Source organism: Hyla sarda, chromosome 4, assembly GCF_029499605.1.
Source record: "Hyla sarda isolate aHylSar1 chromosome 4, aHylSar1.hap1, whole genome shotgun sequence".
Lineage (NCBI taxonomy): Eukaryota > Metazoa > Chordata > Amphibia > Anura > Hylidae > Hyla > Hyla sarda.
This window is the reverse complement of record NC_079192.1, coordinates 91845150-91868828: the sequence shown is the minus strand read 5'-3', so window position 1 is coordinate 91868828 and position 23679 is coordinate 91845150. Positions and strand designations below refer to the sequence as shown.

Below are 23679 nucleotides of genomic sequence, written 5' to 3'. Positions count from 1 at the left end.
ACATGTTTTCTTATGTTTTACTGTGGGTCAGTATGATTAAAATGATACCCATGATTACATACTTTTCTATTATTGTGCGGCTTTAAAAAAGTCTCAAACTTTTTAAACAAAATTAGTATGTTTAAAATCCCTCTATTATGACCACCTATTACTTTCTCATTTTTCCATATGAGGGCTCATTTTTTACGCCATTATCTGTAATTTTTATTGCTACTGCTGTTGCATACATTTTTAATAGCTTTTTATAAAAAAAAAATTTGAAATGTGATGTCACAAAAATGGAGCAATTTTGGACTGTTTTAAAAAAATGTTTAGGCCGTTCACCGTAATTATATTTTAATAGTTTGGACATTTATGCACGTGGTGATACCACATATATTTTTGTTTACATAATTTTATTTGCAAAAAGGGGGATGGTCTAATTTTATTCACATATATATATTTTTTTACTTTTTTTTTAAATAATTTTATTCCTATTACATGTATCCTATAGAAATCAGTGTTAATGGTGCTCCATTAGTGCAGCTTGCATTGGCTTTCTGCACTAAAGGAGCCCCGATCAGATGGCGAGGAGGCAGTTAAGGGCCCTTTCACCGTCTGATCAGCCAGCTGGAGCTAAATCTCCCATTTAGGTGTCTAAAGGTTGTCTAAATGTTGCCATTAGCCTTGGGTCCCAGCTGCTAATAGCAGCCTGGACCCACTAGGTATGAAGCACCCTCAGCTTCTGAGCACGCTTCAAACTGCAGTACTAAGAACTTATGTTTATGTTATGTTTCTTAAGAGGTTACGCAATAAAAGCTATATAGAGGGGTTTAAGGGTATGTGTTTCGTATAGTTGGGGTAGGCCCCTTTTGTTAGTAGTTTTACTCCCATATAGTTGTAGGCCTCTCTGAGAGGGGCCTGGCCTACAACAACTATATGGGAGCAACTATTAAAAGAGCTGTCTGGTAAAAAACAACTTATCACCTATCCAAGGATAGGGGATAAGTTATAGATCACGGGGGGTCTGAGCACTGGGGCCCCCTGCTATCTCCTGCACGAAGTCCCAGTAACTACCGTATTTATCGGCGTATAACACGCACTTTTTAGGCTAAAATTTTTAGCCTAAAGTCTGTGTGCGTGTTATACGCCGATACACCCCCAGGAAAGGCAGGGGGAGAGAGGCCGTCGCTGCCCGCTTCTCTCCCCCTGCCTTTCCTGGGGTCTAGAGCGCTGCTGTCGGCCCTTCTCACCCCCTGGCTATCGGCGCCGCTGCTCGTTCTGTCCCCCTGACTATCGGTGCCGGCGCCGATAGCCAGGGGGAGAGAAGCGGCGCCGACAGCCAAGGGGAGAGAAGGGGCAGCGGCACCCATTGCCGCGCTGCTGCAGGCCTCCGGCGTGTGTCCCCGGCGTCGTTGCTATGCGCTGAACGGCGCGGCGCATGACGTCAGTGCGCCGCGCCGTGCATTGCAACGACGCTGGGGACGCACGACGGAGGCCTGCAGCAGCGCGGACCCGACTCAGGTAATTATGCCATCGGGGATGGGGGGAGACAACGCGGCAGCGGCGCCGGCAATGGGTGCCGCTGCCCCTTCTCTCCCCCTGGCTGTCGGCGCCGCTTCTCTCCCCCTGGCTATCGGCGCCGGCACCGATAGTCAGGGGGACAGAACGGGCAGCGGCGCCGATAACCAGGGGGTGAAAAGGGCCGACAGCAGCGCTCTAGACCCCAGGAAAGGCAGGGGGAGAGAAGCGGGCAGCGACGGCCTCTCTCCCCCTGCCTTTCCTGGGGGTATATCGGGGTATACACGCGCACACACGCACCCTCATTTTACCATGGATATTTGGGTAAAAAACTTTTTTTACCCAAATATCCTTGGTAAAATGAGGGTGCGTGTTATAGGCCGGTGCGTGGTATACCCCGATAAATACGGTATATAGTTGTTGTACTCCCCTTTCTGCTGCTAATTGTTGCCCCCATATAGTTTAGGCATCATATCTTTTCCCCAGGCAGCAGGCCCCAGCTCAGCTGCCTGCCACTGCTATATAGTTCTGCTCCAGGCCCCCCCAGCCCCAATTCACACACACACACACATATATATATAGAGCGATGAAAATAGTAGTGAAGGAGCACCATGAAGGGGCTTCAAGCCCTATAATATAAGTCTGCGGGTGCTCAGCCGGCTCCAACCTTGACCAAAGGTGCATCAAACAAGTCTAACAGGAATCATAAAGCGGCACTACAGCAAAGTTCTTTTATTCACCCATAGTGCTACGTTTCGACCTTCTCAATGGAGTCTTTATCAAGCATACTAATAAATAAATAAAATAACTTTTTTTTTTATCTTGAGATTGCTGGAGTGCTGCTTTATGCTTCCTGTTGGACTATTCCTGTATATATATTTATTTTTCCTTAAATTTATGACAGGCTCTAGTGCTCATTTGTCACCTCTGCCACAGTCAGCAGCAACTCTCCTCTGCTCTGCCACAGAGTTACTGTGCATGACGAGCAGGGCGGCGGCTCTATCAATGTGCAGCGGCCATCCGCGAGGAAGTAGTACCTACCACTGGCCACTGCAAATTTAAAGAGACAGCTGGCCCCGGAGGTATCCTTGGTGCATGTATGTTGCTTTGACCACGGGAGCGGCAGCCCTGTAAGTAATCAGTTAGGAGTGGTGGCGGGCCCACTCACTGACTGACAAGCAAAGGGGAAAAAAAAAGGTCCAGGGATGACCGGGCCTCACTGAAGCTCTGGGCCCCATATAGGAGTATGGGTTGTACCCCCCTGATGGCGGCCCTGGCGGGATGTGCTGCTGCTATAGATTGGAGAGGCGGGATATAGAGCAAATGTATAGCAAATTGAACCTTTGTTATTGTTGTCCCATGTTTTACATCAGTAATTTAGTTTCAAAGGCCAAAAAGTGCAACACAAATTCTTTGCTCATTTTCCAGTGTCTGCCAATGTGTCTGTTGTCGCCTAACACTCCAGATTTACAGAGTACGATAGCTGCAGATGAGCACAATTTAGCAGTATAAATAGAGAGTGTTCTCAGTCTGCAGCTGATGGTATAGATCCAATCTCATCTGGATGAAAAGGAAAGATAGACATGATACCTGTAAGGGCAGAGCAGGAGCACATTTAGAGACAGAGGTGCTCAACATGGCCAGAGGTTTGTATTAATCTAATGCCCCTTTCTTTATAATGAGTACCACTTATTCATGAAATTTCTTAATATACTGTGTGCAATAATTCTTCAAATGTTTCTATATCTCTATATTACTAAAAGGCAACCTTCTTTGTTTACTTCCAGTGGATAAATATCTGTCCTGATGTCATTAATGTATGGCAGTCAGGTTGTAACAACCGTGCAACTGTGTGAGCATCACGTGACCAGATATTCATCCACCTAAAAAAGCTCTCCAGATTTGTTTATTGCCCATACTATGCACACTCACCATCACTAGTCCTGCAGCACCATCTGTTTTATTCCAGCACAGCTGCATCAGTGTGCTTAATTACTCTGAGAGGGTCATGTGATCACCAACCTGACCCACAGAAAATCACTGTGTTTAAGGTGTCAGAGGAAGTGGTCCGTCTACTGGGCCAACTGACTTCCTGCGAACTTCAGGATGACATAATCGTTTATCTGATCTCTTCTGACTCCTCTTTATTTAGTAGTTATATACTTACCCTGAGGCTGTGTTCACACATTTTCACGCACATTTTTTTCTCTTTTTCACTTAATTTTCAAAATTGGAGAAGGTATGCTATTTAACTTAATTGTGCAAATACTGTAATAAAATGCAATTTTATAGCAATTTTAAAAATTCAGCAAAAACAGCCACAGCGCAGTGAAAAAAGACTCTATCTCCTTTCTGCAAAGGATTCATGGCAAATGTAGGCAACATGAAATGAAATCATTTCAGTGATGAAATTACAATCAGTATGGCTGAAAACCTATACCTGCCACAACAGCTAAAATGGGTAAGCACAAGGCATACACAAGAATATTGAGATTTTTCTCAATGTTTAGCCTATACTGCACTATAAGTGCTTCTTATGTATCTTCCTTTTCAATGACTAAATGTAGAGATCTTTAACAATGTAAGGAATAACAACAATTCACAATTCAATCATTATTTTATAAAAAGAAAATGAAACAGTAACAATAAATACAAAGATTATTCAAATGAGTACAAAAATGCAGTCATACAGGCAATAATTTAGCATAAATTGTATGGAGTAGAGCTGAATGTATTGTGCCCTCCAGGCAGATGACTATGTATGTAGAGTGACAGGCAGCCTACTGCTAAAGGGGTTATCCAGGCAAAAACTTTTTTTAATATATCAACTGGCTCCGGAAAGTTAAACAGATTTGTAAATTACTTCTATTAAAAAATCTTAATCCTTCCATTAGTTATTAGCTTCTGAAGTTGTGATGTTGTTTTCTGTGTAACTGCTTTCTGATGACTCCCATCCCGGGAGCTGTGCAGTTCCTATGGGGATATTTTCCAATCACGCACAGCTCCCGGGACGTGACATCATCATTGAGCAGTTAGACAGAAAACTTCAGAAGCTAATAACTATTGGAAGGATTAAGATTTTTGAATAGAAGTAATTTACAAATCTGTTTAATTTTCCGGAGCCAGTTGATATATAGAAAAAAAAAAGTTTTTGCCTGGAATACCCCTTGAATATTATGTTTACTTGAGATGGTTGTGCCACTGGATAAATCCAGGTACTAATATACATTTTGTTTAATCATTGTTGAATTTGGTAGGTTTGCCTGGGAGAAGTTGGCCGTCACAGTGGCTTGAGTGCTTCCACCAGACCTCCCACAATCTTTGGGCTGGTGTGGGAAAGAGGGGGTTGCACTTATATGATAACGGTAGTAGTCCCCCATGGCATGTTGTTAGGATTCGGCTAGCTGGATGTGGATCCTCTGTGTCAGCGAGGGATTGGCGTGAACCGTGTCGGTGGACCGGTTCTAGGGTTGCTACTGTTTTTCACCAGAGCCCGCCGCAAAGCGGGATGGTCTTGCTGCGGCGGTAGCAACCAGGTCGTATCCACCGGCAACTGCTCAACCTCGCTGACTGCTGAGAAGGCGTGGGACAAAAGGACTAGGCAGAGGCAAGGTCAGACGTAGCAGAAGGTCGGGGCAGGCGGCAAGGTTCGTAGTCAATGTGGATAGCAGAAGATCTGGAACACAGGCTTTGGACAACACTAAACGCTTTCACTGGCACAAGGCAACAAGATCCGGCAAGGAAGTGCAGGGGAAGTGAGGTTAAATAGACAGGGAGCAGATGGAGGCTAATTAGACTGATTGGGCCAGGCACCAATCATTGGTGCACTGGCCCTTTAAATCTTAAAAAGCTGGCGCGCACGCGCCCTAGAGAGCGGAGCCGCGCGTGCCAGAACGTTACAGCCATGGACCGGGACGGGTAAGTGACTTGGGATGCGATTCGCGAGCAGGCGCGTCCCGCTATGTGAATAGCATCCCCATCGTGAATGTCAGTGCAGCGCTCCCGGTCAGCGGGTCTGACCGGGGCACTGCAGAGAGGAGAACGCCGCGAGCGCTCCGGGGAGGAGCAGGGACCCGGAGCGCTCGGCGTAACACATGTGTATATCTTCTGGCTGATATAGGTTGGGGTGTCCTTCATAAGACTGTGCAAAAAAGCCAGATACTGTAAAAAGATAACAAAGGGAAAATAGTAACTCAACATTCTCATGGTACCACTTCCAAGATAGGGCCACACATCTTTAACATGTGTTCAGGAAGGCTTTGGTTACGTTTAGAAATGTTTTCCTGTTGTATTCGCTCTGTAACTTTCTAAAGCTGCTTCTCTGCATTTCTAGCCTTTTGTTGTGGTCAGGTTTCTCTTTTGTGTAGGTATTGATTTGGCTCAAAGTTTTTTCTTCTTGCTTGTTTTTGTCCTTTTAGTACTGCAAATTCCCAGCTGTGGGGTGCAGATCTGTAATGTGCCTGTGATGTGATAGCTATGACTGCAGTAGCCCTAGCTGTAAGAACGAGGGTACTATTTTACGGGCTGTGAGGCCCTTGTACAGCTTCTCATCATGGGCTGAATTCTCCTTACACCATTCTCTCCAGCACTTAAACTGATCTCCACTAAACAGACTTCCTCTTTGAAGAGAGTTTTTTAGGTTAATCCCACCTTCCTTTAAGAAGATTCCTAGTGTTAAGTACATGTGTAGGTTAACCTTTTCATAACCTTTCATGTAACAAATCACAAGTGCAATGTAAAACACTTTGCAGGATTAGACAGCATATCACACAGTACAAAACAGTATAGGTGACAACACTTTCCTAAAGAGTCCTTTTGTAGTGGACCCTGTGGGACACTGGACTTTTATATATGACAAGGTTTAAAATGGTACTCCGCCCCTAGACATCTTATCCCCTATCCAAAGGATAGGGCATAAGATGTCTGATTGCGGAGGTCCTGCCGCTGGGGACCCCCGCGATCTTGGCTGCAGCACCCCAGACATCCGGAGCACGGAGCGAACTTTGCTCCGTGCCAAATAACTGGTGATGTGGGGCGGAGGCTCATGAAGTCAGGGCCGTTCCCCGCTTCTGATGTCACGGACATAGCCCCTCAATGCAAGTCTATGGGAGGGGGCGTGGCATCTGTCACGCCCCCTCTCATAGACTTGCATTGAGGGGGCATGGCCATGACGTTACGAGCCTCTGGCGCTGAACCCGACGCTCTAAAGGGACCCCCGTGATCACACATCTTATCCCCTATCCTTTGGATAGAGGATAAGATGTCTAGGGGCAGAGTACCCCTTTACATTTTGTTAAACAGAGGGATAGGAATTGAGAAGAGGGGCAGTGCAAAAGGCAACTAACAGAGTGGGAGCTAATTATGTGCCAGAAGCTTTTTTAAAGGGAATCTGTCAACTGTTGTTGCTACCCATGAGTAGATGTGACCTAAAAGCACTAGAAATTAATCAGGGGAAGTCAAGTTATAGCAACCTGTGAGTTGCAAAGCAACCAGTTTAACTTTATTAACTGTGATGCAGGCAGGACACTATGGGGGTGGTTCAGAAGCTCAGGAAGCAATAGCATTCGGCCAATGCATTAAGAGGCTCTTATTGAACCAGACGTTGCTGCACCCTTCCCACACGTCGGACGTTGAAAAATACACCAGTCCGAGCTGGTCTACATCTCAGCTACTACTGTATATACACTAGCTTTCTGGTATACATTGTAATAAATAAGAAATGAGGTTAGACATCCTTTTACACAAATCCATGCCCACTTAAAAAAAAACAACAACAGATGCGAGCGGTGAAAAGGGCAAAAAGTTGCACAGTTTTTCTCAAACAAGGGTTGCAAAAAAAAATTTCTACTTTTTTATCCAAAGGTGTCGTGGTTTGGCATACAGCACAAGTAAACAGAGTTAGGGCGATCATCTTTCTATAATAGGATTTTTATTTTTAGGAGGTGCTGAGTGTATCTTTCAGTTCCATTATCCTCCCCTCAGCTACATTTTATATGGGCACTACGTGTGACCTTGTTGTATTTATACCAATAGATCACAATGTAAGTGAAAGGGTGTCTTTGTAAACAGTTACTTTAGGTTAGATTCGTTGCTCATGTGACAGACAATACTATACAGATTAGATTCCAGTGTCAAATGGCCACCGATTAAGTTTCCACAGGACAGTAAATTTCTACTCATTCACATTACTTATCTGGATTATTTTCATCCTGATACAATTAATGGGATACTCCAGTGGAAAACTATATATTTTTTTTTATCAACTGGTACCAGAAAGTTAAACAGATTTGTAAATTATACAATGGAAAAGGGTAGCGTGCACTCACCGCGGGTAAACAGCTGCAGGCCTGAGGTCCGGGATCACCGCGGCATAGACGAGGACGGTAGGGGGCACTCAGAGGCATGGCCTCTGGAGCAACAGCTGGAGGCACACGGTTGGGAAACACTGAGTTAGAAAACAGATAATGTTTCCCAGACAGTGTGCCTCCAGTTGTTGCAAAACTACAACTCCTAGCATGCCCAACCAGCTGAAGGGCATGCTGGGAGTTGTAGTTTTGTAACAACTGGAGGAGAACAGATTGGGAACCACTGTGTAGTGGTCTCCAAACTGTGGCCCTCCAGATGTTGCAAAACTTCAACTCCAAGCATGCCCAGACTGTCTAGGCATGCTGAGAGTTGTAGTTCGGCAACATCTGCAGGGCCAGATGTTACAGAACTACAACTCCCAGCATGCCTGGACTGTCTGGGCATGCTGAGAGTTCAAGTTTTGCAACATCTGGAAGAGCACAGGTTGGAGACCACTGCACAGTGGTCTCCAAACTGTGGCCCTCCAGATGTTGCCAAAGGCTGTATGGGCATGCTGGGAGTTGTAGTTTTGAAACTCCTAGAAGCAGCAGCAAGATTAGTGACGATCTTCACTGCTGTCTCTGATGCCGACGCTGTCCCATTGCTTCTCCCATCCCCGATTTTATAATTACCTGTTCCCGGGGCCCAGGGTCCGCGCTACTTCTGGCTCCTGCATCATCCTGCGCGCTGCGCTGTGTAATGACAAGTGACGTCCTCAACGCGACGTCACCATCAGTGCGCCTAGTGACAGCTCAGGACGCCGCTGGGGCCAGAAGAAGCGCAGACCCCGGGCCCCGAGAACAGGTAATTATAAAACCGGGGATGGGGGAGGCAATGGGGCAGTGGCTGTGGTGGTTGGACTAGGGAGGACACCAGGACAGCCAAGTGGAGAGAAACGCGCGGCGGCGGTCTCTGGCCCTGCTAAAGCCCCTGCAGTTCATTGATTTAAAGAGCCCGCTTTAAATCATTGATCTGCAGCGGCTTCTGAGGGGGGAGAAATAGCCCATAACTTTTACCGGAATATCGGTATAAGTTATCTGCTATCGGGCTGGTAACAGCGGGACTTCTGACAGTTAACCCGTGCAATGCCGTGCATCGCCATGTTAACAGAATGCCGTCTATAGACGGCAGAATACGCAAAGGACCTGCGCTATTCGCCGTCTATAGACGGGACTCTGCGGGAAGGGGTTAAAGGTTGAATTGCGGAAGGTAGAAGTGATTCTGACGCCTACTGGTAGGGGGTGTAGCTTTGCGCCTAAAAATTTACGTTTGCGCACAAAATAGCGACTTTTGACAAAAGTCGCAAATGATAAATACGTGACCAATGCATGGTCAAAAAGAAAAAGTTCTATGGGTAGGAAAAAAGAGTGAAACTGTCTATATCAAAAGGCGCAGAAAAGTCTCAAAATATGCTGCTTGCGCCTGAACTGCGCCTAAACATAGAAAAAATGCTCTAAAAGCAATGATAAATCTTGCCCTAAGTGTCTAATCATGGGGGGAAGGTGTTAGTCCCTTCCCTGTGGATAGAGGATAAGTTGTTTTTATTGCTGGACTTCCCCTTTAAAGTTAGTATTAGATCTCACCCCAGTGCTTGATACGCAGTTTGTGTTCAATATAGAAAGGGTCACGGAATAGTCGGAGGTCCTATCTGCATTGCATATGGGTTGTGTCTGGATTGGCAGCCAGGCTGATTTTGGGCAGCGTGGAGGATCTTCACTACTAGCTTTTTATCACCATTACATCTCTCACAGATTAGACTGCTGAGTACTGCTCTATAAAATCCTCCTTGCTGCTTCTACTGAGAGTGTCCCATGGAGATATAGGGGAGCAGGATATGTTTGCGTGCAGTTTATGAAAGAAGGCATAGATGTTAGGGTCTGCCCACTAGCTCAAGGACAACTGAAAATTAAGGATGGAGCCTGCAGGAGAAAATTCCATGTATATAATGGTCAGAAATAGCCCCTGAAGCCCTGAAGACAGGTACTCTTTAACTCTTTAAATCAGACATGGATAGTGACATTTCCTATAAAATTTCAACGTAAACCGGTGTGGTCTAAACAACATTTTTGATACATGACCACAGATGGACAAAACCCTGTAGACTTTAGTGGACTCATGCACTACCAACTTTTTATTGGCCAGCAATAAGAATATTTAATAGACATTAGTAGAAAACAATTAAAGAATGTACAGGTAGTAAACACAAACACAATCACATTTTAGGTATACTGGGCACCCAGCTCCTGGATTTTGTCCAGCCCGGTATATGATCCCAAATATAAATATAGCAGAGCCAAGCTTGCCAGCTCTGCAGAGAGTTTGTCATTTGGCATAATAAGGCCAGTTTCTTACAAGCATATTCCGGGCGCATAATGGCTAAGTGCCCCACCCCCCAACCATGGATTTAATAACCAGATCTCCCAGAATCATAAGGATCTATGATTCGTGAATTAACAATAATTCTGTGAGATCAGATTAGTAATCTTTCAGTTGGGTTGGGACATTTGAACTCCATCTAGAGAAAAAAGGTGCTTAAAATATGCTTGTGTGAAACTGACCTAATAGTTTTAGGAGTATAGGCGAACCTCTTATATCAGTGTTTTCCAACCAGGGAGCCTCCAGCTGTTGCAAAACTGCAATTACCAGCATGACAGCCAAAGGCTGTCCGGGCATGCTGGGAGTTGTAGTTTTGCAACAGCTGAAGGTACCTTGGTTATAAAACACTGTCTTACATTATCAGGTTGTACAGAGAAACAGCGGTGTGACAAACTTACCTTAAAGGCATACTCCTCTGGAAAAAATGTTTTTTTTAAATCAACTGGTGCCAGAAAGATAAACAGATTTGTAAATTACGTCTATTAAAAAATCTTAATCCTTCTTGTACTTATCAGCTGTTGTATGCTCCACAGGAAGTTCTTTTCTTTTTGAATTTCCTTTGTGTCTGACCACAGTGCTCTCTGCTGACACCTCTGATTTACAAATTTGTAAATTACTTCTATTAAAAAATCTTAATCCTTCCAGTACTTATTAGCTGCTGAATACTACAGAGGAAATTCTTTTCTTTTTGGAACAAAGAGCTCTCTGCTGACATCATGACCACAGTGCTCTCTGCTGACACCTCTGTCCATTTTAAGAACTGTCCAGAGTAGGAGAAAATCCCCATAGCAAACATATGCTGCTCTTGACAGTTCCTAAAATGGACAGAGAAGTCAGCAGAGAGCACTGTGGTCATGATGTCAGCAGAGAGATCTGTGTTCCAAAAAGAAAAGAAGTTCCATTGTAGTATTCAGCAGCTAATAAATACTGGAAGGATTATGATTTCTTTATAGAAGTAATTTACAAATATGTTTAACTTTCTGACACCAGTTGATAAAAAAAAAAAATTTCCACCGGAGTACCCAAAAGTGAAAGGTTGAAGTATTTGCATGCATTCTTACAATCTGTATAATATAAAGTGTACATACTGCTTATATAATAATCATGCAGACTACACTTGCAAATCACAAAAGCCGACAGTCTATGCATGACCGTACAATGATTCATGGTTATTCTCAATATAACTATTCCTAAAATCCCAATAAATCCTCTACGAGTACTATACTGTACCAGCTCTTATTTAGTAGCCTTTTACACGCTTCCCTACATAGTACTAAACAATTACAATGATTAAAGTGTACCTGTCACCAAATAAAACTTTTAATATAGTGTTCCTTGTGTAATTAGCAGACTCTTTCCCATTCACTTGCTTTTAAAAATTATCAACATAAATATGTTTGAAATGTAATAGAAAAAAGGCCACTAGGCGGCTCTATTCTGTTCCCTGCCACAATTAATACAGTGAGTTCTGTCTCCTGCAGGCCTGGCAGGAGTCCAAACTCAGGAAGTGCTCAGGAGGAGCTTGATTGTCAGCTGCACAGAAAGTGAAAGTTCCACAGATTCTCATAGAAAGCTGCACAGACTGACAGCTGCAGTAGAGCCTTACTGAAATCTGCACAGACTGAAACATTCACAGAGCTTGAGGTCTTCTATTCATCACAGTGCTGCAACAATGTGAGGGCAGAAGTGGTCCCCCAGCAAGCTTCAGTGACGTCATGCCTGCTGGGAAACGCACACTTTCTCCTGCTGGGAAATTGCACTATGTGAGCAATAAAAAATGCATGATACAGAGCTTTTTAAAGCTCTGAAATAGTTTTTAGGGTGAGGGGGGGGGGGGGGGGGGGGGAGGGTGTTAGGAGTAGTTAGGGAACATAGCCTGAGCTAGTTGAGAACAGTTTATTTGGTGACAGGTACCCAATAAACCTGCCAGTACTTTGTTTATGTAGACTTGTTACAATCTTACACCTAAGATATTACTATAAGATTGTTAAGAGTGTAATACAACAATGCCATATAATACGTACAGATGTAGCAGAGCTGAATTCTAGTTTTAACACATCTGATCAGGAGATCGACAGTGGGTTATCTATGGTTATTCACAAAACTGTGTGTAATCCTCCTGAGTAGTCACATTGCACCAAAAGCACTGCCTTTAGATAGTTTTGGACACATTACCAAGCCAATTCAATGATCAGTGATGTATATTATTTACTTTGTATTTGAATAGGACAAAGTGTCGAGTTTTGCCAAGTCTGCATTTTCATTCATAAGACTCCTTATCTATACAGTGGTCTCCAAATGGTGGCCCTCCAGATATTGCAACATCTAAAGGATCACAGTTTGGAGACCACTATGAAGCTGGCCATACATATCAGTTTCTTTAAGATTTGTCTAAGACTGTTTTCCAACAATGAGATGTATATCGATCATCATTACAACATCCTATTTTTCCTATGCTAAAGCTTAGAATAAGGTGGTCATTCTATACCTTCCCATGCAATACACCCCACAGCTTCCAAAACTAAACTAACACATGTCTGAAGCAGTGCTCTCTTTCCTCTTAAGATTCCCTGAGCACTATCTTCTGCTCAGCACTATTAAAGGGGTACTCCAAGGAAACCAATTATTTTTATATCAACTGGTGCCAGAAAGTTAAACAGATTTGTAAATTACTTCTATTTAAAAATCTTAATCCTTCCAGTACTTATCAGATGCTGTATGCTCCACAGGAAGTTCTTTTCTTTTTGAGTTTCCTTTCCGTCTGACCACAGTGTTCTCTCCTGACACCTCTGTCCATGTCAGGAACTGTCCAGAGAAGGAAAGATTACTATGGGGATTTTTCTCCTACTCTGGACAGTTCCTGACATGGACAGAAGTGTCAGCAGAGAGCACTGTGGTTAGACAGAAAAGAAATTCAGAAAGAAAAGAACTTCCTGTGGAGCATACAGCAACTGATAAGTACTGGAAGGATTAAGATTTTTAAATAGAAGTCATTTACAAATCTATTTAAATTCCTGGCACCAGTTGATATAAAAAAAAATGTTTTCCACCGGAGTACCCCTTTAACAATTGAAGATCTTCCAATGTCCTGGTCAAGTTTTATAGGATGTGTGTCTAGAATTAGTGTATCCCAGAAAAGAAGCTCTGACTCATGAGGAAATAGATCAAAAATGAAATGCGATACAGATCTTTAAAATAAAAAAAAAATAATAATTACTGACGCATTTTGGATTATATAGTCCTAGTCATAATAATGACTATGACTAAGAACATGGGGGGGGGATTTATCAAAACCTGTTCAGAGGAAAAGTTGCTTAGTTGCCCATAGCAACCTATCGGATTGCTTCTTTCATTTTTCAGAGACCTTTTCAAAAATGAAAGAAGCCATCTGATTGAAACTTTACCTCTGGACAGCTTTTGATAAATCTCCCCCATAATGTCCAAAACGCGTCAGTAATTATTATTATTTTTTTGTAAGGATCTGTATCACCTTGAATTTTTGTATGCGATAAATAAAGAAAAAAAAAACTTTTTGGACTATTTCCTCGTGAGCTGGACCTTCTTTTCTTGGATTTCTGGACCGGAGGTGGGGTTACAAACAAATGGATGCCAGTGTGGTGAGCTGAAGTGCTTTCTCTATTTTGCAGCATTAGTCTATGCCTAGTAGCGAAATACTATTATGTATTCACATATTTACTATATATATATATATATATATATATATATATATATATATATATATATATTTATATATATGTTAGCTCACTTCTATCAGTTTTAATAGTCCTAGCACTAGAAGTGGCTGCTTTAAATGATATATAGCATTGACTTTGCTCTGAATGATATATAGTACATAGACTATCCACAGGCTACACTACAGCACTACAGACCATGTCTATAGCGGAAAATGATTCTCGTTAAAAATCCACTAGCAAAAGGGGAACAATATGCTTGGAGCGAATGACAAAAATCTGAATGTAATCCAATGCATTTAATGCTTGCAATGAATTGCTTGCAATGCGGTAGATCCAGAGGTCAATGTTCTATGATTATTTCCAGCAATTTTGTGATTCAAGTGTCTGTTCCAAGCACTGCAGAGTAAGACCTGTAAGTTCATATATATATATATATATATATATATATATATATATATATATACCATGGACCAGTGTTTCCCAATCAGGGTGCCTCCAGCTGTTGCAAAACTACAACTCCCAGCATGCCCGGACAGCCATAGGCTGTCCGGGCATGCTGGGAGCTGTAGTTTTGCAACAGCTGGAGGCACACTGATTCAGAAACACTGCAGCATAAGATATTCTACTCATTTGCCCATTGATTTCAACATATACTGATACATCGTTGTCTCATATCGGTACCTTAGAACATGACATGTCACTACATTACAAAAGGTGTCCCGTATATTGCAGGCGTTGTGTCACATTTACACTTTCCTGCCAGACGTAGAAAGGACCACAGCACCCTGTTTTATATCCCGTCACTGAATTGTTGGGAGCTTCACCTGGACATATACTGATATATTAAAACATTGCCCATTGGATACAATTGACTGAAAATGTACTGTATATATATATATATATATATATATATATATATATACACACACACACAAGCACACACACACACACGCATATATATATATATATATATATATATATATATATATATATATACATATGTTTTATATATATATATATATATATATATATATATATAATCTTTTGCCAATAAAGGAACATTTGGCGCATGGATAGTTGATGAAGTGTTCATCATCATATTCATGAATTTTCTAGGAATTTTATGGGAATTTTAGTTTTCGAAAAATCATGGTTTGTTAATTATTTTAATTATTTTATCTAAATTGTTAAGTTTATGATCAGCTTTAGAAATAAGCAACACATCGGAAGTCAGAATTACCCTTGAAGAACAAGTACCCATAACCCAAATATATAACTACAGAACATAAGATAAACTTGAAGAATGCAGATAATCCAAAAAGCGGTGTTTCTATGACCAGGTTTGCGCCTTGTCATTGTCCCTATATGTGTCAATAATCAATAATTGTATTGACTCACCTTATTACCAGCCTGATGCCATCACCACCCAGATGTGCCCTGTCCCTTCTCAGGCTTCCATTGCTGAGCAGCATTCCTGTAGTGCAGACTGCATGGCACATACTCCTCTATGGCAGGACTCACTCACTGATCCTCACATTTACACCCGCATTATGTGAATGCAACTTTACTCATCTCTTCATGTAGCAGAGGGAGAGAGCAGCTTGGCTGCTACCGTAATGCATAGTGTAGAGGAGCACTCCCTGCTTCTCCTGTGTTGGTCAGCTCCTGCTCTGAGCGCTAGGGGGGCTTTATCCCTTTAAATGAAGGCAAGAGTAGTTACAAGAAGGCAACCAGTGGCTTCTGTAGAACTGTAAACCTTGTTCACACAGGGCTTGTAACACTCTTTGACACTACAAACCCCAGCATCTCCTGCCAACTTGGTTACTAGAACTTGCTTATTATTTAAATGACTGTCTGGAATAGACTGTGGATGTGAGGGGTGCTGCTGGGACTTCTGGTTGCACAGGAGATGGGTAGAGGTTGCCTTTTATTTGTATAGTTTAGTGATTAAGTGAAAACCTTAGATACTGGGAAATTATCTTATTTTATAAAGTAATGATACATCTATACATAATTCTATCGATCTATAGCTATTAATCATTTTAAGAGATGATAGATAAATACTGTAGATAGATATGAGATGGATAGATAGATATAAGATAGATGGATAGATAGATTGATAGATGCTGTAGATAGCTAGATAGAAATCTAGATAGATAGATACTGTAGATAGATATGAGAAAGATAGATAATAGATAGATATGAGATAGATAGATATGAGATAGATGGATAAATAGATAGATACTGTAGAAAGATATGAGGTAGATAGATAGATAGATACAGTGGGGATCAAAAGTTTGGGCATCCCAGGTAAACATTTGTATTACTGTGCATAAAGAAGCCAAGGAATGATGGAAAAATCTCCAAAATACATCAAATTACAGATTAGACATTCTTATAATATGTCAACAAAAGTTAGATTTTATTTCCATCATTTACACTTTCAAAATAACAGAAAACAAAAAAATGGCGTCTGCAAAAGTTTGGGCACCCTGCAGAATTTATAGCATGCACTGCCCCCTTTGCAAAGCTGAGACCTGCCAGTGTCATGGATTGTTCTCAATCATCATCTGGGAAAACAAAGTGATGTCAGTCTCAAAGGTTTTAAATGCCCAGACTCAACTGACTTTGCCCCAACAATCAGCACCATGGGTTCTTCTAAGCAGTTGTCTACAAACCTAAAACTGAAAATAATCGAGGCTCACAAAGCTGGAGAAGGCTATAAGACGATAGCAAAATGTTTTCAGATGTCAATATCCTCTGTTCGGAATGTAATTAAGAAATGACAGTCATCAGGAACAGTGGAAGTTAAAGCAAGATCTGGAAGACCAAGAAAAATATGAGACAGAACAGCTCACAGGATTGTGAGAAAAACAATTCAAAACCTATGTTTGACTGCACAATCCCTCCAGAAAGATCTGGCAGACACTGGAGTTGTGGTACACTATTTCACTATAAAGAGATACTTGTACAAATATGGTCTTCATGGAAGAGTCATCAGAAGAAAACCTCTTCTATGTCCTCACCACAAAAATCTGCGTTTGAACTTTGCAAATGAACGTATAGACAAGCATGATGTATTTTGGAAACAAGTTCTGTGGACCGATGAGGTTAAAATTTAACTTTTTGGCCGGAATGAGCAAAGGTACGTTTGGAGAAGGAGAACAGAATTTAATGAAAAGAACCTCTGTCCAACTGTTAAGCATGGGGGTGGCTCAATCATGCTTTGGGGTTGTATTGCAGCCAGTGGCACAGGGAACATCTCACAAGAAGAAGGAAAAATGGATTCAATAACATTTCAGCAAATTTTGGATGCTAACTTGATGCCATCTGTGAAAAAGCTGAAGTTAAAGAGTGGATGGCTTCTACAAATGGATAATAATCCTAAACACACCTCGAAATCCACGGGGGATTACATCAAGAGGCATAAACTGAAGGTTTTGCCATGGCCTTCAAAATCTCCTGACCTCAACATAATTGAAAATCTATGGATAGACCTTAAGAGAGCAGTGCGTGACAGACAGCCCAGAAATCTTAAAGAACTGGAAGACTTTTATAAGGAAGAATGGGCAAAGATACCTCAAACAAGAATTGAAAGACTCTTGGCTGGCTACAAAAAGCATTTACAAGCTGTGATACTTGCCAAAGGGGGCAGTACAAGATATTAGCTCTGCAGGGTGCCCAAACTTTTGCAGATGCCATTTTTTTGTTTTCTGTTATTTTGAAAGTGTAAATGATGGAAATAAAATCTAACTTTTGTTGACATATTATAAGAATGTCTACTCTGTAATTTGATGCCTTTTGGAGATTTTTCCATCTTTCCTTGGCTTCTTTATGCACATTACTACAAATTTTTACCTGGGGTGCCCAAACTTTTGATCCCCACTGTAGATAGATAGAAGATATATATTATAAGGATAGATAGATATTAGATAGATAGATATTAGATGGATAAATGGATGGAGAGATAGATATATAGACAGACAGACACTTGTTTGGTTACCCTATACAAAAAGCTGGCCACAGATGTACTAATATTCCAACAACACAATAGTTTCCAATAGATTGCTTGTTAGGTAAAAATATTACTCATGATACAGGTGTTTTTTTCCGCCTACAGAAAGTTGATCCAAATAACATTGCACATGTATTTTACTAACACAATAAAGTACATACTATGATTACAGTGTTTAGTAAAAACAACAGAAAAGAAAGTAACGTCTAGTAATACAAAGAGAACAATTTTTTGTAATCATTGTACAAATCATTAATGGGATATTGTTATGATCTTTGGGGGTCTATCCACTTGGACCATCATCTGAGAATGGAGGACAAACGTCTTCCAAATGAATGGAGCTACAATATGCATGACCAGAGCTCCATTTACACTCTATGGGCTTTTGAATATTGTTGTGTCTGGAGCATGGAGACAAGGCTAGGGCTAAACAGGTCACATGACCAAATATCCTGTACTGCACTGCGTTCATTGTGCTGGAGCCCAGCTAAGGCTACTTTAACACTGCCGCTATGCTCTGTCCTGTTGAGGGTCCGTTAGACTCTTTTTCTTTTAGCTTAACAAACCCTGAACCGGTTGGATCACAACGGGCACCGCGGGGCCCCAACGGATTCCATGGACTTTGCATGGGGTCCGTAGGGTTTTATTTTGAAGATATTGAGCGGAGAAAAATACCGGACATGCAGTAATTTCACCTCTGCTCAACTACTGTCATTTTGAATCGGAACTCCCTTTAGCAGAGCTCAGCAGCAGTGTGAAAGTAGCCCTATAAAAGTAAATGAAATTGCACTGCAACCCACAAGGTGCTGCAACCATGACAAGTCAACTGTTGGGTCGCAGTTGCAGCTACTTATGTGTTGCTCGCTATTACATTCCCTTTCATTTTTATTAGTTGCATGATGAAGACATAATGAAGTGCAATACAGCGATGCCACAGTCAAAGTAGCCCTGTAGCCTAATGGTTGTACTTTTATCCACATAGCCTTCTTTAACCCACCTCCCAAAACATTGGACATTTCACTCTCCACTCCCCTCCAGGAATGTCCCCAAAATTGCCTGAAAATTATTAAAACTAAGAAAGGTAAAATCTGCAGACATACTTTCTTTAAAACAATAGATGTGAATGGCGTTTAGATTACAGTTGTTCACATTTTTCTAAATGGCTGCAAAATGTGCCATAGGGGCAATGCCTCTGCTTTAGAAAAAAAACTGCACAGAGGTATTTTAGAATAAAGGGGTATTCCCTTACCTTCTATCTGGCACTTACAGAAAAGTGAAGGATAAAAAACAGAGTGAACTAACAGTAACAAAAATATATATATTGTGGCAGTGTGGCAAGGAAAGGGTGTATTTCCTTGGCTCACCCTGCAGAAGCTCTCACCTGCTTCTTAAGTAATGAGGCAGGAGGGAAGGGAGGTGTATATGAGATGGAGACTCAGTCTAATGTGGGCTCTTCCTAGGAGACAGCATGTGGGCTGTAGGGAAGAGACAGTGCCTGCTGAGGAGTACACAGCCCGAGCTATGAGTGGCTCAAAGAGAGTGACATGAATTGTGAGTAGAAGGTTGCAGGGGACATATGTTTAACCCGCTGAGGGAAGCTCAGCGGTTGTTAGTCAGGACAAGCTGATCTGTTTAGTCAGTGACCAGACGGTCTAGGATTTTGTTTTGTTCCTGCTTTTTTGTTTATTTCTTTCCCTGCAACATGTCTAATAAAACTGGCAAGGTGCCAGATTTGCATTATAAGCGTTTGTTTGCTGGTTTATTGAGAAGAAACGCATCCTGTGGCATGGTCCAGGACGATCCCAGAGCTAATCCCCAAGACGGATCGTCACAATATATTGTGTAACCATGGATTATTCGAATTTTATGCATCATTTCATTACTAACTATAATTGTGGCGCTAACAATGTAACCAATATAACTATAAATATAAAATAATCATTTTCTCATCAAAAGCCCCTAACATGACATTTAGGAGGTCCCCTAATTCACGTAACCTTTTGGTCCTGAGTAGGTTAAGAGTATTGGAAACATCAACTAAGTCAGCCGCCAGTAACCACAGGGTACAGTGTAATGTAATAGAAGTAGCTGTGTGTGCTGTCCGATGATCGGGCTGGGTAGTCTGTCATTCACATCAGTTCAGACCAAAACAACTTTTCTCATTAAAGAAACAAATAGCTGCGAGCACAATTTCATGGTTTACTTGTTAACTTGTGAATACCAACTGCAGTATGTGGGCTGCATTGTGCAGACAGTGAGGTCCCGCATGAACAGGCGCCATTCCAATATTAGTAAAGGAAATATGGTGCATACTTATTAATCCTGAGTCTTTATGGATTTAGTCACTATCCACTGTAATCCCATGTAGTTTAAATGAGACGACTAAAAATACTTGCTAAATTTGGGATTTTATTTGTCTTTTTAGTATATTAATTGGTAGTGTTTTATTGCTCCAATTATTTGTTGTTAGAATGTTTTTTTTTTTTTTTTACTGTAAGGGTTAAGTGAGTATATAAGGGTTACCCTCTCTGCATCCCATATGCCTGAGAATATGGTCAGCAAGCATCATGAAATGCATTGCATTTTGGGTAATAAACACAAGTTCCACTTTTACCTCTATTTAATTGTTCATCCAGCAGCATTAGAATTCTGAAACACTTAGGAGGTAACACCATTATATCTATATTATACAAGAACAGAAGGGCAGTGGGAAGAGGTCTTCATTTTAATATATGCTTTTTCTTGTTGTCCGTGGCAAGCACAACCACCTTTAGTAAGTGCAAGTGCACATTGTGCGTTTACTAACCTTAGTGATATGTTTACACTATCGTGCACTCTTCTTCTCTTTAATTTTAAAGGGGTTATCCACCATAAGGTGATTTTAGTATGTACCTGGCAGGCAGTAATGGACATGCTTAGGAAGGAGCTGTGCTTGTCTTGGGGCTAAATGGCTATGTTGTGAGATTACCATAATACAGTGGCTATCTTTTTGTGAACTGGTATTTCCTGTTTGAATTTTCTTTTTTTGACTACATATCCTATAATTCAATTTTCCTCCCTCCCACACATCAGCCACCCCACCCATTGAAACACAAAGGAGTGGCATCCATTCAACAGACCTGTGGTTTTCAATCAGGGTGCCTACAGCTGTTGCATTAGTTGCAGATTGATCTCTCTCCCACCAAGCGATCGCTCCACCCATTGAAGCAGACAGGCTCCCTGTCATCAGCTGACTAGTGAGTCAGGTCTCGGCCGCATTGCAACCTGGGAAAAATCTAAGACAACAGTCATTTTGTATGCTGTTAAAAATAAATATTGGGTTGGAAATCACATGAGAATTGTGAGAAAACCATCACACACAGGTACATACACTATATTATGAACTACTCTAACTTTACAGCCCGCCATATCACTAAACCATGCCAGCTTTGAAGTGAGAAACTGAAATAGGTGAGAGACTACGGGGGAGATTTCTCAAAACCAGTGCAAAGGAAAGGTTGCCCAGTTGCCCATAGCAACCAATCAGATCGCTTCTTTCATTGCTGAGGCCTTTTTAAAACTGAAAGAAGCAATTTGATTGGTTGATATGGGCAACTTTTCCTTTGGACAGTTTTTTGATAAATCCTATTTTTTTACTCTGTTCAACTCCTGTAAAATATCAGACCCCATTTAAGTCAAGGGGATCCATCTGGACCCGGCAGTGTCAGTTGTGCTTCGACATGCCGCTAAAAAAAAAAAGACGAATGGAACCTGAATGGGTCAGAGCACAATGGCCATGTGAACTTAGCCTTAGTTGTTTCCCCAAATCTTTTTTGCCACCATGCTCCCTCTATTGCTTTTCTAATGTGTGCTTGTTAAGTTACACAGGGGTCTCAGGGGTTGGCACTAATTACATCATATCCGGGTCACAGGAGTCAGCAGTGATGACATCATATTCAGTTTTGCGAGCTTCCTGTTCCACACCCTTCTCTGCATATTATGTAGGACCACCTACTCTACTATTAGGCAGGAAACTACAGGGCTCCGTGGCAGAATTGTGGCTCAGTGATTAGACCTGTTCCCTTGAAGTGCTTGTTTCTTGGTTCAATATATATATATATATATATATATATATATATATATATATATATATAATGTTGTTATATGTTGTTGTCCTGGACTACAAACACATTATAGATGGTAGGTAGAGATGAGCGAACTAACAGTACTACGTTTTGTCATGAACTTCTCGGCTCGGTAGTTGCTGACTTTATCCTGCTTACATTAGATCAGTTTCAGGTGCTGCGGTGGGCTGGAGACTCTCTCCTAGGACTGTATCCACCTTTTCCAGACCACCGGAGCACCTGAAAGCTGAACTCATTTATGCAGTCTAAAGTCAGCAACTGATGAGCCGAGAAGTTCATGACAAATCGTAGTACTGTTAGTTCGCTCATCTCTAATGGTAGGTAACCTGTAATTCTGAAGCACAGGGTCGAGACCACTGTACATCCTCCTAACAAGCATTACTGACCTCAGCTGAAGTTGTCAATTGCCCCCTAAAGAGGTGGAGTCCACCCATGAGTAGGTGTTATTTTAGCAGTTCTGGGGCTGGGCTTAAATGACCCAGGATTTTGTCGCAAGTTTACCATAGTAGTAAATAGGAAAAATTATGACTCCCAAGAATGTTATACTCAAAAGCAGAGAGCTTACATAGCATCTCTCCTCTCCATATTGCAGAGATCTTTACAATACAAATAAAATAATAAGACATAATAATAATTATTATTATTTTATTTATATAGTGCTTATTCAGCAGAGATTGTCATCACTCACATTGATTCCTATCCCCAATGGGACAATCTAAACTCCAAATTGACATCCAAATATATTTTGGGATGTGGGATAAAACCCACGCAAACATAGGGAGAACATACAAACTCATTGCAGATGTTGTCCTTGGAGGGATTTGATCCCAGGACTCCAGCACTGCAGGGCTACTGGGCCAACCATAAGTTAGTTATCAGCCCCTGGTCTCCTCTGCATCATGCTGCTCTTTCTGCTACAACTTTCACTTGGTTCTGAGGTTAGCGCCTTCTTCATGGGTGGGGCTAAAATCCCTGTGGCGCTATAGCCAGCCCTTGGGAGGGTTGTTGGCCCCACCCACCTGATGACTCATCCTGTGACATCACTTAACTGAAAGGAACTGGAAATCAGAGCGAACGTGACATCACAGGAGATAAAGAACTCAAAAACAGAGCAGACATAACAACACAAGAACCGTTCCAAATAAAAAATGTAAGTAAAAGTGTAAAGTACAGAGTGGGCCATTTATATGGATACACCTTAATAAAATGGGAATGGTTGGTGATATTAACTTCCTGTTTGTGGCACATTAGTATATGTGAGGGGGGAAACTTTTTCAATGTGCTGCCCATTGTGTTGGATTGTCAATGCAACCCTCTTCTCCCACTCTTCACACACTGATAGCAACACCGCAGGAGAAATGCTAGCACAGGCTTCCAGTATCAGTAGTTTCAGGTGCTGCACATCTCGTATCTTCACAGCATAGACAATTGCCTTCAGATGACCCCAAAGATAAAAGTCTAAGGGGTCAGATCGGGAGACCTTGGGGGTCATTCAACTGGCCCACGACGACCAATCCACTTTCCAGGAAACTGTTCATCTAGGAATGCTCGGACCTCACACATAATGTGGTGGTGCACCATCTTGCTGGAAAAACTCAGGGAACGTGCCAGCTTCAGTGCATAA

General features: G+C 41.8%; 1 protein-coding gene across 2 annotated transcripts in view; it reads right to left on the bottom strand.

The window, feature by feature from the left end:
• The window catches only part of ADRA1A (adrenoceptor alpha 1A), a 290018-nt gene extending 274504 nt beyond the window's left edge, over positions 1 to 15514 (bottom strand). Inside the window, exon 1 of one of the 2 annotated variants that reach the window (XM_056571545.1) lies at positions 15315 to 15514. The gene's annotated coding sequence lies outside the window, so the exon portion shown is untranslated. The remainder of the gene's footprint in view (positions 1 to 15314) is intronic. The other variant, XM_056571543.1, reaches the window with a different exon arrangement.
• Positions 15515 to 23679: the final 8165 nt, after the last annotated feature.